Raw genomic sequence first — 9,192 nt, forward strand, 5'->3', positions numbered from 1 at the left:
TAATTTCCGAAGCGAGGAGTTAATCTTCGACATAGTCCCGTTTCGCAGTGGCTATCACGCACTGCTCGGGCGAACCGCATTCGCCAAATTCAATGCGGTACCGCACTACGCATACCTTAAGCTCAAGATGCCAGGCCCTCGTGGAGTAATTACGGTCAATGGAAACACCGAACGCTCCCTCCGAATGGAGGAGCACACGGCGGCCCTTGCAGCGGAAGTACAAAGCAGCCCCTCCAGGCAGTTCTCCAGTCCGGCCATTAAACGTCCGGACACTGTCAAGCGCGCCCGGAGTAACCTACAACAAGACCGCCTGGCACGTTCCAAGCAGGCGTAGCAATGCGGCCCCAACCCCAACCCTCGCAAAAAGGCGACGCCAGTACTTCGCGTCCATAACTACGCTCTGGAAATACCATGGGCATAGGGGGAGGGGCACCATCCCGGCACGCCCAAAACACGGCTTAAACCGCACCATGGGCTGCCGATTTTTTACCTTTCTCTTACTTCCAGGACTCTACTCTTTGGAAGGCTTGTTCGGCAGTTCAATTGCCGCACAAACGATGCAAGGACCAGGGAAGCAGACAAGCCATGCCGCATCACGGAAATACCAGGTGGACTCTATCACGAGCAGTATACCTGTTTCGCATACTATTCCGCAGCTTGCCCCTGGAGCAGACATGTTAAATACTCCAACTTTTCGTTTATCGCATTAGTTGTATCGTTCTGCTTTGATCGCAGCTATTTTAATAAATAATGCATAGCTTTTGTCTATTTTTTGCATTACCTTTTTTTATATATGTTCCTTAACGACATGTTGCACCCGTACACGTTGGTACGGCCAAAATACGCCAGGGGCTTTAGTACCCCTCAATATGGTGTGAGAAGTCCGAACACTTTCACAAGTGCGGCACCCCGAACTTATAGCACTATATGCATCGGCTCCGAATCATGTCTTGGGTCAATAGTTGGGTTTGCCCGGCTCCTATGTTTTGGTGCCTTACGTTCCGCTATATCGGCTAAGGTAGCACTAGGAGAACCACTACGATTGTGCCCCAGTTGAGCTGGGCCGAGCACCTTAGTGGAGAAAGCTAAAACTTACTGTCATGATGAAGCGAGAGCTGGTCGCTGTTCGAGAGGTTTTTTCGAGTCCCTAAAGACTTATGCCGCTTAGGGCGAGGAGTCGGCTCTGTCCGGCCAAGGCATGGATAGCGCCCCGAACTCGGTTTTCCGAATACTAGGGGCCTCGCCGAAATTTAAAATTATAGAATTCTATGGCTAAGTGAGAGTGTTCATGCATTATAGTCCGACTGCCTCGTTCGTTGGGCTGAGCGCCTCCCTCGAAGGACCCAAATATGGGAAAAAGAGCGCCCAGGTTTACCCCCGAACACCCCAGCACTAGCGGCAAGGGGGCAGAAGCCGACGACTCGCCATCTCTCAGTATTGATAAACAGCCGCACAGAAGGTAATATTTTAAATTCAAGCAGCATTGCTTAGCGCATATGAACAAGTTTTCAGCGCATAGGATAACACGAGCGGGTTTTACTCAAAAAATACATCTTTGGTACATTCATCTGCAACAAGGCGTGCACCCTTCATAACATCCTTATAATAATTCTTGGGCTTGCGATGCTCTTTCCCCGGCGGTGGCCCGTCCTTCACAAGCTTCTCCGCATCCAGCTTGCCCCAGTGCACCTTAGCACGGGCAAGGGCCCTACGGGCACCCTCAATGCAGACGGAGCGCTTGATGTCTTCAAGCCTCGGACAGGCCTCCACCAGCCGCCGCACCAGCCGAAATAGCTCCCAGGCAGAGCCTCTCCATGCCATAGCCGAACTAGGAGGCCCTTCATGGCCTATTCGGCTGCCTTGTGGAGCTCGACCAGTTGCTTCAGCTGGTCTCTCAGGGGCATGGGGTGTCCGGCCTCAGCGTACTGAGACCAGAACACCTTCTCCGTCGAGCTGGCCTCCTCGGCTCGATAGAATGCGGCGGCATCGGATACACTCCGGGGAAGATCTGCGAACGCTCCTGGAGAGATCTGGATTCGGGTAAGTAACAGGTAACTCACGTTTATGTGTTTGCTTTGCATAAAGAATGCCTTACCCACCGCAATCTTCTTCACCTCATCCAACTCCTGGAGGGTCTTCTGGGATTCGGCCTTGGCAGATTTGGCATTTTCAATAGCCACCGCAAGCTCGGACGCTTGCGTCTTCGAGTCACGCTCCAAACTCTCATGTTTTTCCATGAGAGCCTGAAGCTCTTGCCGTACCTTGCCAACCTCGGCCTCATACTTCTCCCGCTCGGTGCGCTCCGAGGCCGAATTCTTCTCGGCCTCGTCCAGCGCTTTCTTAAGGGTCGCCACCTCAGACGTGGCCCCTACAATAGCCACAATAATCCTGTCATTTTTCGCAATTGCACCTTTTATATATATATATAACAAGGTATTTCTTACCTTCATTGTCCTCGAGCTGCTTCTTGGCACGCTCGAGCTCTTGCTCGGACCTTTCGAGGTCCTGCTTCAGCGTGTCCACTTCCGCAGTCAGAGCGGCGAACGCAAGTAGGGTAGCCTGCACATGCATATTGACTCATTTTTTGTTAGACTCCTACGAATTCTATTTGATCCTCTATTCGGCTTTTCTTCCCAAACGCCAAACAGAGCATCAGGGGCTACTATCTATGCGGTACTATTATTTACACTTTCTTTACTTACCTCGAAGCCTGTCAAAAGGCTAGTACAAGCTTCAGTCAGTCCATTTTTTGCGGACTGAACCTTCTGGACCACCGCACTCATAATAGTGCGGTGCTCCTCGTCGATGGAGGCGCCTTGGAGCACCTCCAACATATTGTCCGGCGCCTCCGGTTGGACAGAGGCCGCCATCACGGTGGACTTGCTCCTCTTGGAAGGAGGTCCCCCGCCGGACTCTGGAACCTTTGAAGGTTCCGGAGCGGTGTCCGGCCTAGAGCCGGACTTGGAGCCCTGGGGGGTTTCATCCCCTTTACTCCTGGAGTCCGGGAGGTCGCCTTGCGGCGCCTCCAGGACCACCTCCTCCCGGATTGGAACCTGTTGGGACAACACTTCGGTGTCGTCCGTAGGGCGGGGGAGGGAGCCGTCGGAAGTGAGTTCATGTCCGACGAGTTCAGTGAGCCGCTCGACGACGCGTCGAGCCGGTCTTTGGGTGGGCTGCATAAACACATCCGACATAAGGGAAAGCTACGCAATAAACGAATACTATGAATTACTTTGGTATCCGGATACTTACGATTTCGCCAGGGGCTTGGCCCTGGGCGCCCACTCCTCTCTGCCGTCGTCGACGTCGGTGGAGTAGTCCGGAGAAAGGGTTTTCCCCTTCTTGGACCCTTCGGCCTCCCCAATTGGGCGGCCTTCCTTTTCTTACCTTCCCCCGCTGGAGGGGGAGGGGCCTCTTCTTCCTCCTCCTCGTCTTCATGGGAGGAGTGCGCCTCGAATTCGTCGGATGGTGAATCCGACACCTCCGGGCGTCAGGCACTCTTTCGAGTCCCCGTGGCCTTCTTCTTGGCCCTCTTCTCCGGCACCACATAAGGTGCCGGAACCAGCAGCTTCGCCAATTGAGCGTCCGCTGGGCCTTCGGGCAAAGGCGCCGGACAGTCGATACGTCCAGACTTCGCCTGCCAATCCTGTCAAAGGTAAGGGAGTTTAGATCCCGCATAGAGTCAAACTATGGAAAACTGATACCCTGTAAAAGGAAAAAACAGCTTACCGCGAGCGCATGACGCTGCGCGCTGAATCCGCGATCCTCGGTAGCGGATGCGGGAGCCTCGACGCCCTTGAAAAGCATCCTCCAGGCATCTTCGTACGTCGTGTCAAAGAGCCTGTTTAGAGTTTGATGCTGCGCCGGGTCGAACTCCCACAGATTGAAGGCCCAGCATTGACACGGGAGGATCAGGCGGATGAGCATAACCTGGACTACGTTGACAAGCCTAAGATGCTTGTTTACCAGGGATTGGATGCATGTTTGTAGTCCGGTCACCTCCTTTTGGTTACCCCACGACAGGCCCGTCTCCTTCCAGGACGTGAGCCGCATAGGGGGGCCGGATCGAAACTCAGGGGGTGCGACCCATTCGGCGTCGCGCGGCTCGGTGACGTAAAACCACCATGATTGCCACCCCTTCAGGGTCTCCACAAAGGAGCCCTCGAGCCACATGACGTTGGCCATCTTGCCAACCATGGCACCGCCGCACTCCGCCTGGCTGCCACGCACCACCTTTGGCTTGACGTTGAAAGTCTTAAGCCATAGGCCGAAATGGGGGCGGATGCGGAGGAATGCCTCGCACACGATGATGAACGCCGAGATGTTGAGGACGAAGTTCGGGGCCAGGTCATGGAAATCTAGGCCGTAGTAGAACATGAGCCCCCGGACAAATGGATGCAGAGGGAAACCCAGTCCGCAGAGGAAATGGGGGAGGAATACCATCCTCTCATGGGGCCTAGGAGTGGGGATGAGCTGCCCCTTTTCGGGAAGCCGGTGCGCGATATCGCTAGCCAGATATCCGGCCTTCCTCAGCTTTTTGATGTGTCCCTCCGTGACGGAGGAGACCATCCACTTGCCTCCCACTCCGGACATGACTGGAGAAGGTTGAGGTGGTAGTGCGGACTTGGGCGCTGGAGCTCGAGTTCGCAAGAATGGATAGGCAAAGGAGGAAGAAGGCGTGGGTGAAAAGGTGGATCCTTATCCCCTTATATGGATGGATGCAACTACGTGTCCCCACCAGCCTAGTAAAACTTGCTTATCTCCAAGCGTCGTAATCTATGGCGTGGTTGGGTTACCCACGCCCGTATTGATGAGAATCCCGGAATAAGGGCACACGATCTCTGCTTTAACAAGATGTGCCAAGGAAACCGCCTCGCGTAACACGCTAAGATGGGATAGTAAAACGGTTCGAATAAAAGCTTGGCCTTGGTGTGATGTCACACTACGGAATACGTCAGCAGATTAGATTTGTGTAAATATAATTCTCTCTATGGCAATATGTGGAAACTTATTTTGCAGAGCCGGACACTATCTTTGTGTTCAAAATCTTCTATGAAGTATTTGGAGGAGGAACCCGCCTTGCAATGCCGAAGACAATTTGCGCGCCGGACTCGTCGTCATTGAAGCCTAGTTCAGGGGCTACTGAGGGAGTCCTGGATTAGGGGGTGTTCGGATAGCCGAACTATACCTTCAGCCGGACTCCTGGATTATGAAGATACAAGATTGAAGACTCCGTCCCGTGTCCGGAAGGGACTTTCCTTGGCGTGGAAGGCAAGCTTGGCGATACGGATGTTCAATCTCCTACCATTGTAACCGACTCTATGTAACCCTAACCCTCTCCGGTGTCTATATAAACCGGAGGGTTTTAGTCCGTAGGACAACATACACATCAACAATCATACCATAGGCTAGCTTCTAGGGTTTAGCCTCTCTGATCTCGTGGTAGATCTACTCTTGTACTACCCATATCATCAATATTAATCAAGCAGGACGTAGGGTTTTACCTCCATCGAGAGGGCCCGAACCTGGGTAAAACTTCGTGTTCCTTGCCTCCTGTTACCATCCGGCCTAGACGCACAGTTCGGGACCCCCTACCCGAGATCCGCCGGTTTTGACACCGACACCCACTAAAGAAGCGCCTAAGTTGGCATCCACGGAGCCCTTAGAGGGAAAGTGACAAGGACATTATTTAGCTGATGGGCCGGATAAGATTGTTAGCTCATTCCGGACTGACCATGATCGGGGTCATGGCCGCATGCATCGTGCGAGGGGTGTAGTCGCTTCAGTATAGAGGCCACCCCATGTGGGACTTCAACGGGGAGGACGACGCCACCCGCTACGGCCGTAAGGGGCCGGATTCGGCTGCGGCTCTAACAAAGACCTTGTCCGCTTTGTACAAGGGAGAAGAGGAGGATTTTCTCCGCGTCGACCCGAAGGGTGGATTTTCTATGTACAATCCTCCAAGCTGGGTAAGTGGCCGCATCTTGCCCATCCGTTTTATATCCCCATCGTTAAATATTCAGTCTAGCGACTTCAACGCAGGAACTGCGTCAGGCTGTTAAAGAAATAAACAGCCCTCCTCCACAACCCGAGGACTCAGGACGGTCCCTCGACCCGACCTCTCAAGAGGATCCGGACGTATTTGTGGAGCTAATTGATGGAGTGTTCCATCAATTGAGCAACGACAACGCCTTGGTGGCCATTATGGCCGATTACCCAGGGCTAATCCCGGCCTCCCAGGTAACTGAGATCGAAGTCCCAGTACCCCGAATAGGGGTCCGCCCTCTTGTGTTTTCAGTTTCCTGATTACAACCGAGCTTTGCAGGGGAGGTTTCTGAGACGGGAGGCCGAACCTACGGCGACAAGCCAACGAGGGGCCGCAGGGCCCCGTGGGCAGAAAAGAGGTGCAGTCCGGACCGAGGCGTCAGCGCAAAGGTATGGCGCGCCTCCTTATCCCAGGTGTTATACCTTTAAGGCATATTAACACTCGTGCTCTCTTCAGGACAAAGAGACCTCGCCGGACTATATTCGGAGAGGCTGCCAATCGTGCCTCCACCAGCCAGGCTCCAAAGCCTGGTCCGGAGGCGGAGGCGAACACAAGGCGCGCACCGGACGCTCCTCCGACGGAGGATGCGGACAGGTTGTCTGCCACCAACTCTGAGGTGGAGAGTGCCATGAACCACAGGCGTCGCCGGACAATTTTTTGCGACGCTTGTTTCTCCCAAGAGGCATTAGATGCCTTCAAGTCGGGAGATGCGTACCTCCGTGCCGCTCAAAATGGTCTAGCCAGAGCCACGGAGCAATATGTAAAAGACATATGGGTAAGAAAATTTTGGTAATTATATATATATATATATACCAGTAGCCCCCGAGACTTGAAACAGTTAGAATAATTGATTTAAGGATCATATGTTATGCAGGTTCTTACAGAAAAGAATTCCCTACTATCCCAGGAGCTGGAAGAGTGCAAAGCCCAACTTGAGGCCGCACTAGCCGCGGCAGGGGAGCCCAAGGAGACCCACTCTGGTAATATACACTTCGAAAGATAAGTATTTTGTGAAGCACGAAATGGGTGCGAATCTAACAAATGAAATTGCAGATGGCGCCGGATTGATTCCGGAAAGGCAACACCTCCTACGCTAGCTGAAGGCTGGTGAGAAGGTGCTGACAAAGGTGAGGCGGGAGAAGAACGATCTCCAAGATGCCAACACCAAGCTGGGCGTCGAGCTGAAAGATGTTCGTAACCAGCTGTCAGACTCCGTTAAGGAGAATCAGCGGCTTCGGCGTGGCATATTTAGTAAGTGCTTGAACGAACCTTTGGAGAAAAAAAAGTTTGGCGGGGAAGTCAACTAACAGAGTAATGTTTGTAGGTGTGCTAACAGGTCATCCTGCAGAGGAGATGCCCGGTTCTACGGGTGACCTTCTTCCCGAGCTCTCGCAACTGCTCGAGCGAGTTCGGAAGGCGATGTGAGGCGTCACCCAGGCCCTGTGGCCATCCATCTCCGTGCCCGAAGGTCTTGGAGAGCTTGCAGAGAAGCTAAAGGGAGCACGGCGGTGCTTCCGATTGTGGAAGATATCGGCCTGCCGTCAAGGCGCTAGGGAGGCCTGGGCCATGGTGAAGACGCGGTACACAAAGGCTGACCCCAACCACATGGCTGAGGTCGGTCCTGTGGGGCCCGATGGGAAGGAGATCCCTGTAAGCTTAGTATACGGCCAAGTAGAATTGGCTGCAAAGTATTCCCAGCAGGACTGTAAATTAGACAGCCTGTTGGATGGTATTGAAGAGGAATACAATCAATCAGAATGACTATGTAATTTAATTGACATTTATAATGCCTTCTAGCCGGATTGTAGATCGTTTGTCATGGCCGACCTTTTCGCTTCAGCCTCGGGACTTGACGGTCCGGAGTGTGTCTGAATTCCCATGCGGTTATATAAGAACCGGGGAATGCATGGAGACCAGGCGTAGGGGTCATTAGTGCGTGAACAGACAAGTGCCCGACTAGTTATGTTATATTACATGGTTAGTAAGAAACATCTTCCAGGGAGAATAGTTTCGTTAGGGGTTCCTTTCCCTAGGAGGCATGCCCTAAAGTGCATGCCCATTCTGCGAAAAAGACACAGGAAAAAGCATCTGGGGACGCATAAATAAATAAGTAAAAAGATCATCTTTTAGGTCACCGACTGAATATTCCCTTAAGAACGCTAGCTTCCGGCTTCACCCAGTCTGAGGTACACATCCGGCTGATCCAGTAGTAACAATCGCAGAGGTGCTCCCTTTACCGCCTAGCCGAATAATCGGGAACGTAGGGGTAAGCACAGGAGCCAGGCAACCCAGCTTGGCCAAAACTTAAGTCATATCGATGCATATAATGGTGAAATAAAAGGTACATACAGAAGTGTCACACATGTGTTGGGCATGGAACCCGTATAAATAAGCTTCTGGTAAAAGAAGCCCCCAGGTTTAATGATTGCGAATAGCACATCATTTGATGAGCCTTTAAAGGCTATAAGAGAAAGGAAGGGGAGAAGGAGAGAAATGTAAGACAAACAGTATATAAAAAATGGACAGAGGAAGGAGACGAACACAGAGTCCGGCGCTAGGCATATAATCTTCGGAGACGGGCTGCGTTCCATGGGTTCGGCTCGAGTCGGTTATCCGATGCATCTCGCAGGCGGTACGCTCCACCAGTCAGGACTTGGTCAATTATGAAGGGACCTTCCCACTTGGGCTTGAGTTTGTCCTTTTTCTTGTCCGGCGGGCGTAGAACTAATTCGCCAACGTTGTAATTTTTGGCTCGTACTTCTCTGTTTTGGTATCTTCGAGCCTGCTGTTGATAGAATGCGGAACGGGCTTTTGCCACGTCACGCTCCTCCTCCAATGTGTCCAAACTGTCCTGCCGATCGAGCTCGGCTTCTCTTTCTTCGTACATGCGCACTCGAGGTGAGTCATGAATTATGTCGCAAGGCAAAACTGCCTCTGCGCCGTACACCATAAAGAATGGTGTGTATCCCGTGGTGCGATTCGGCGTGGTCCGCAGCCCCCAGAGTACGGAGTCGAGCTCCTCTACCCAGTGCGTGTTAGATTCCTTGAGGGACCGCACTAATCTGGGTTTGATGCCGCTCATGATAAGACCATTTGCACGTTCGACCTGGCTGTTAGTTTGTGGGTGATAGGCGGAAGCATAATCG

Source organism: Triticum urartu, chromosome 3 (genome assembly GCF_003073215.2).
Source record: "Triticum urartu cultivar G1812 chromosome 3, Tu2.1, whole genome shotgun sequence".
NCBI lineage: Eukaryota > Viridiplantae > Streptophyta > Magnoliopsida > Poales > Poaceae > Triticum > Triticum urartu.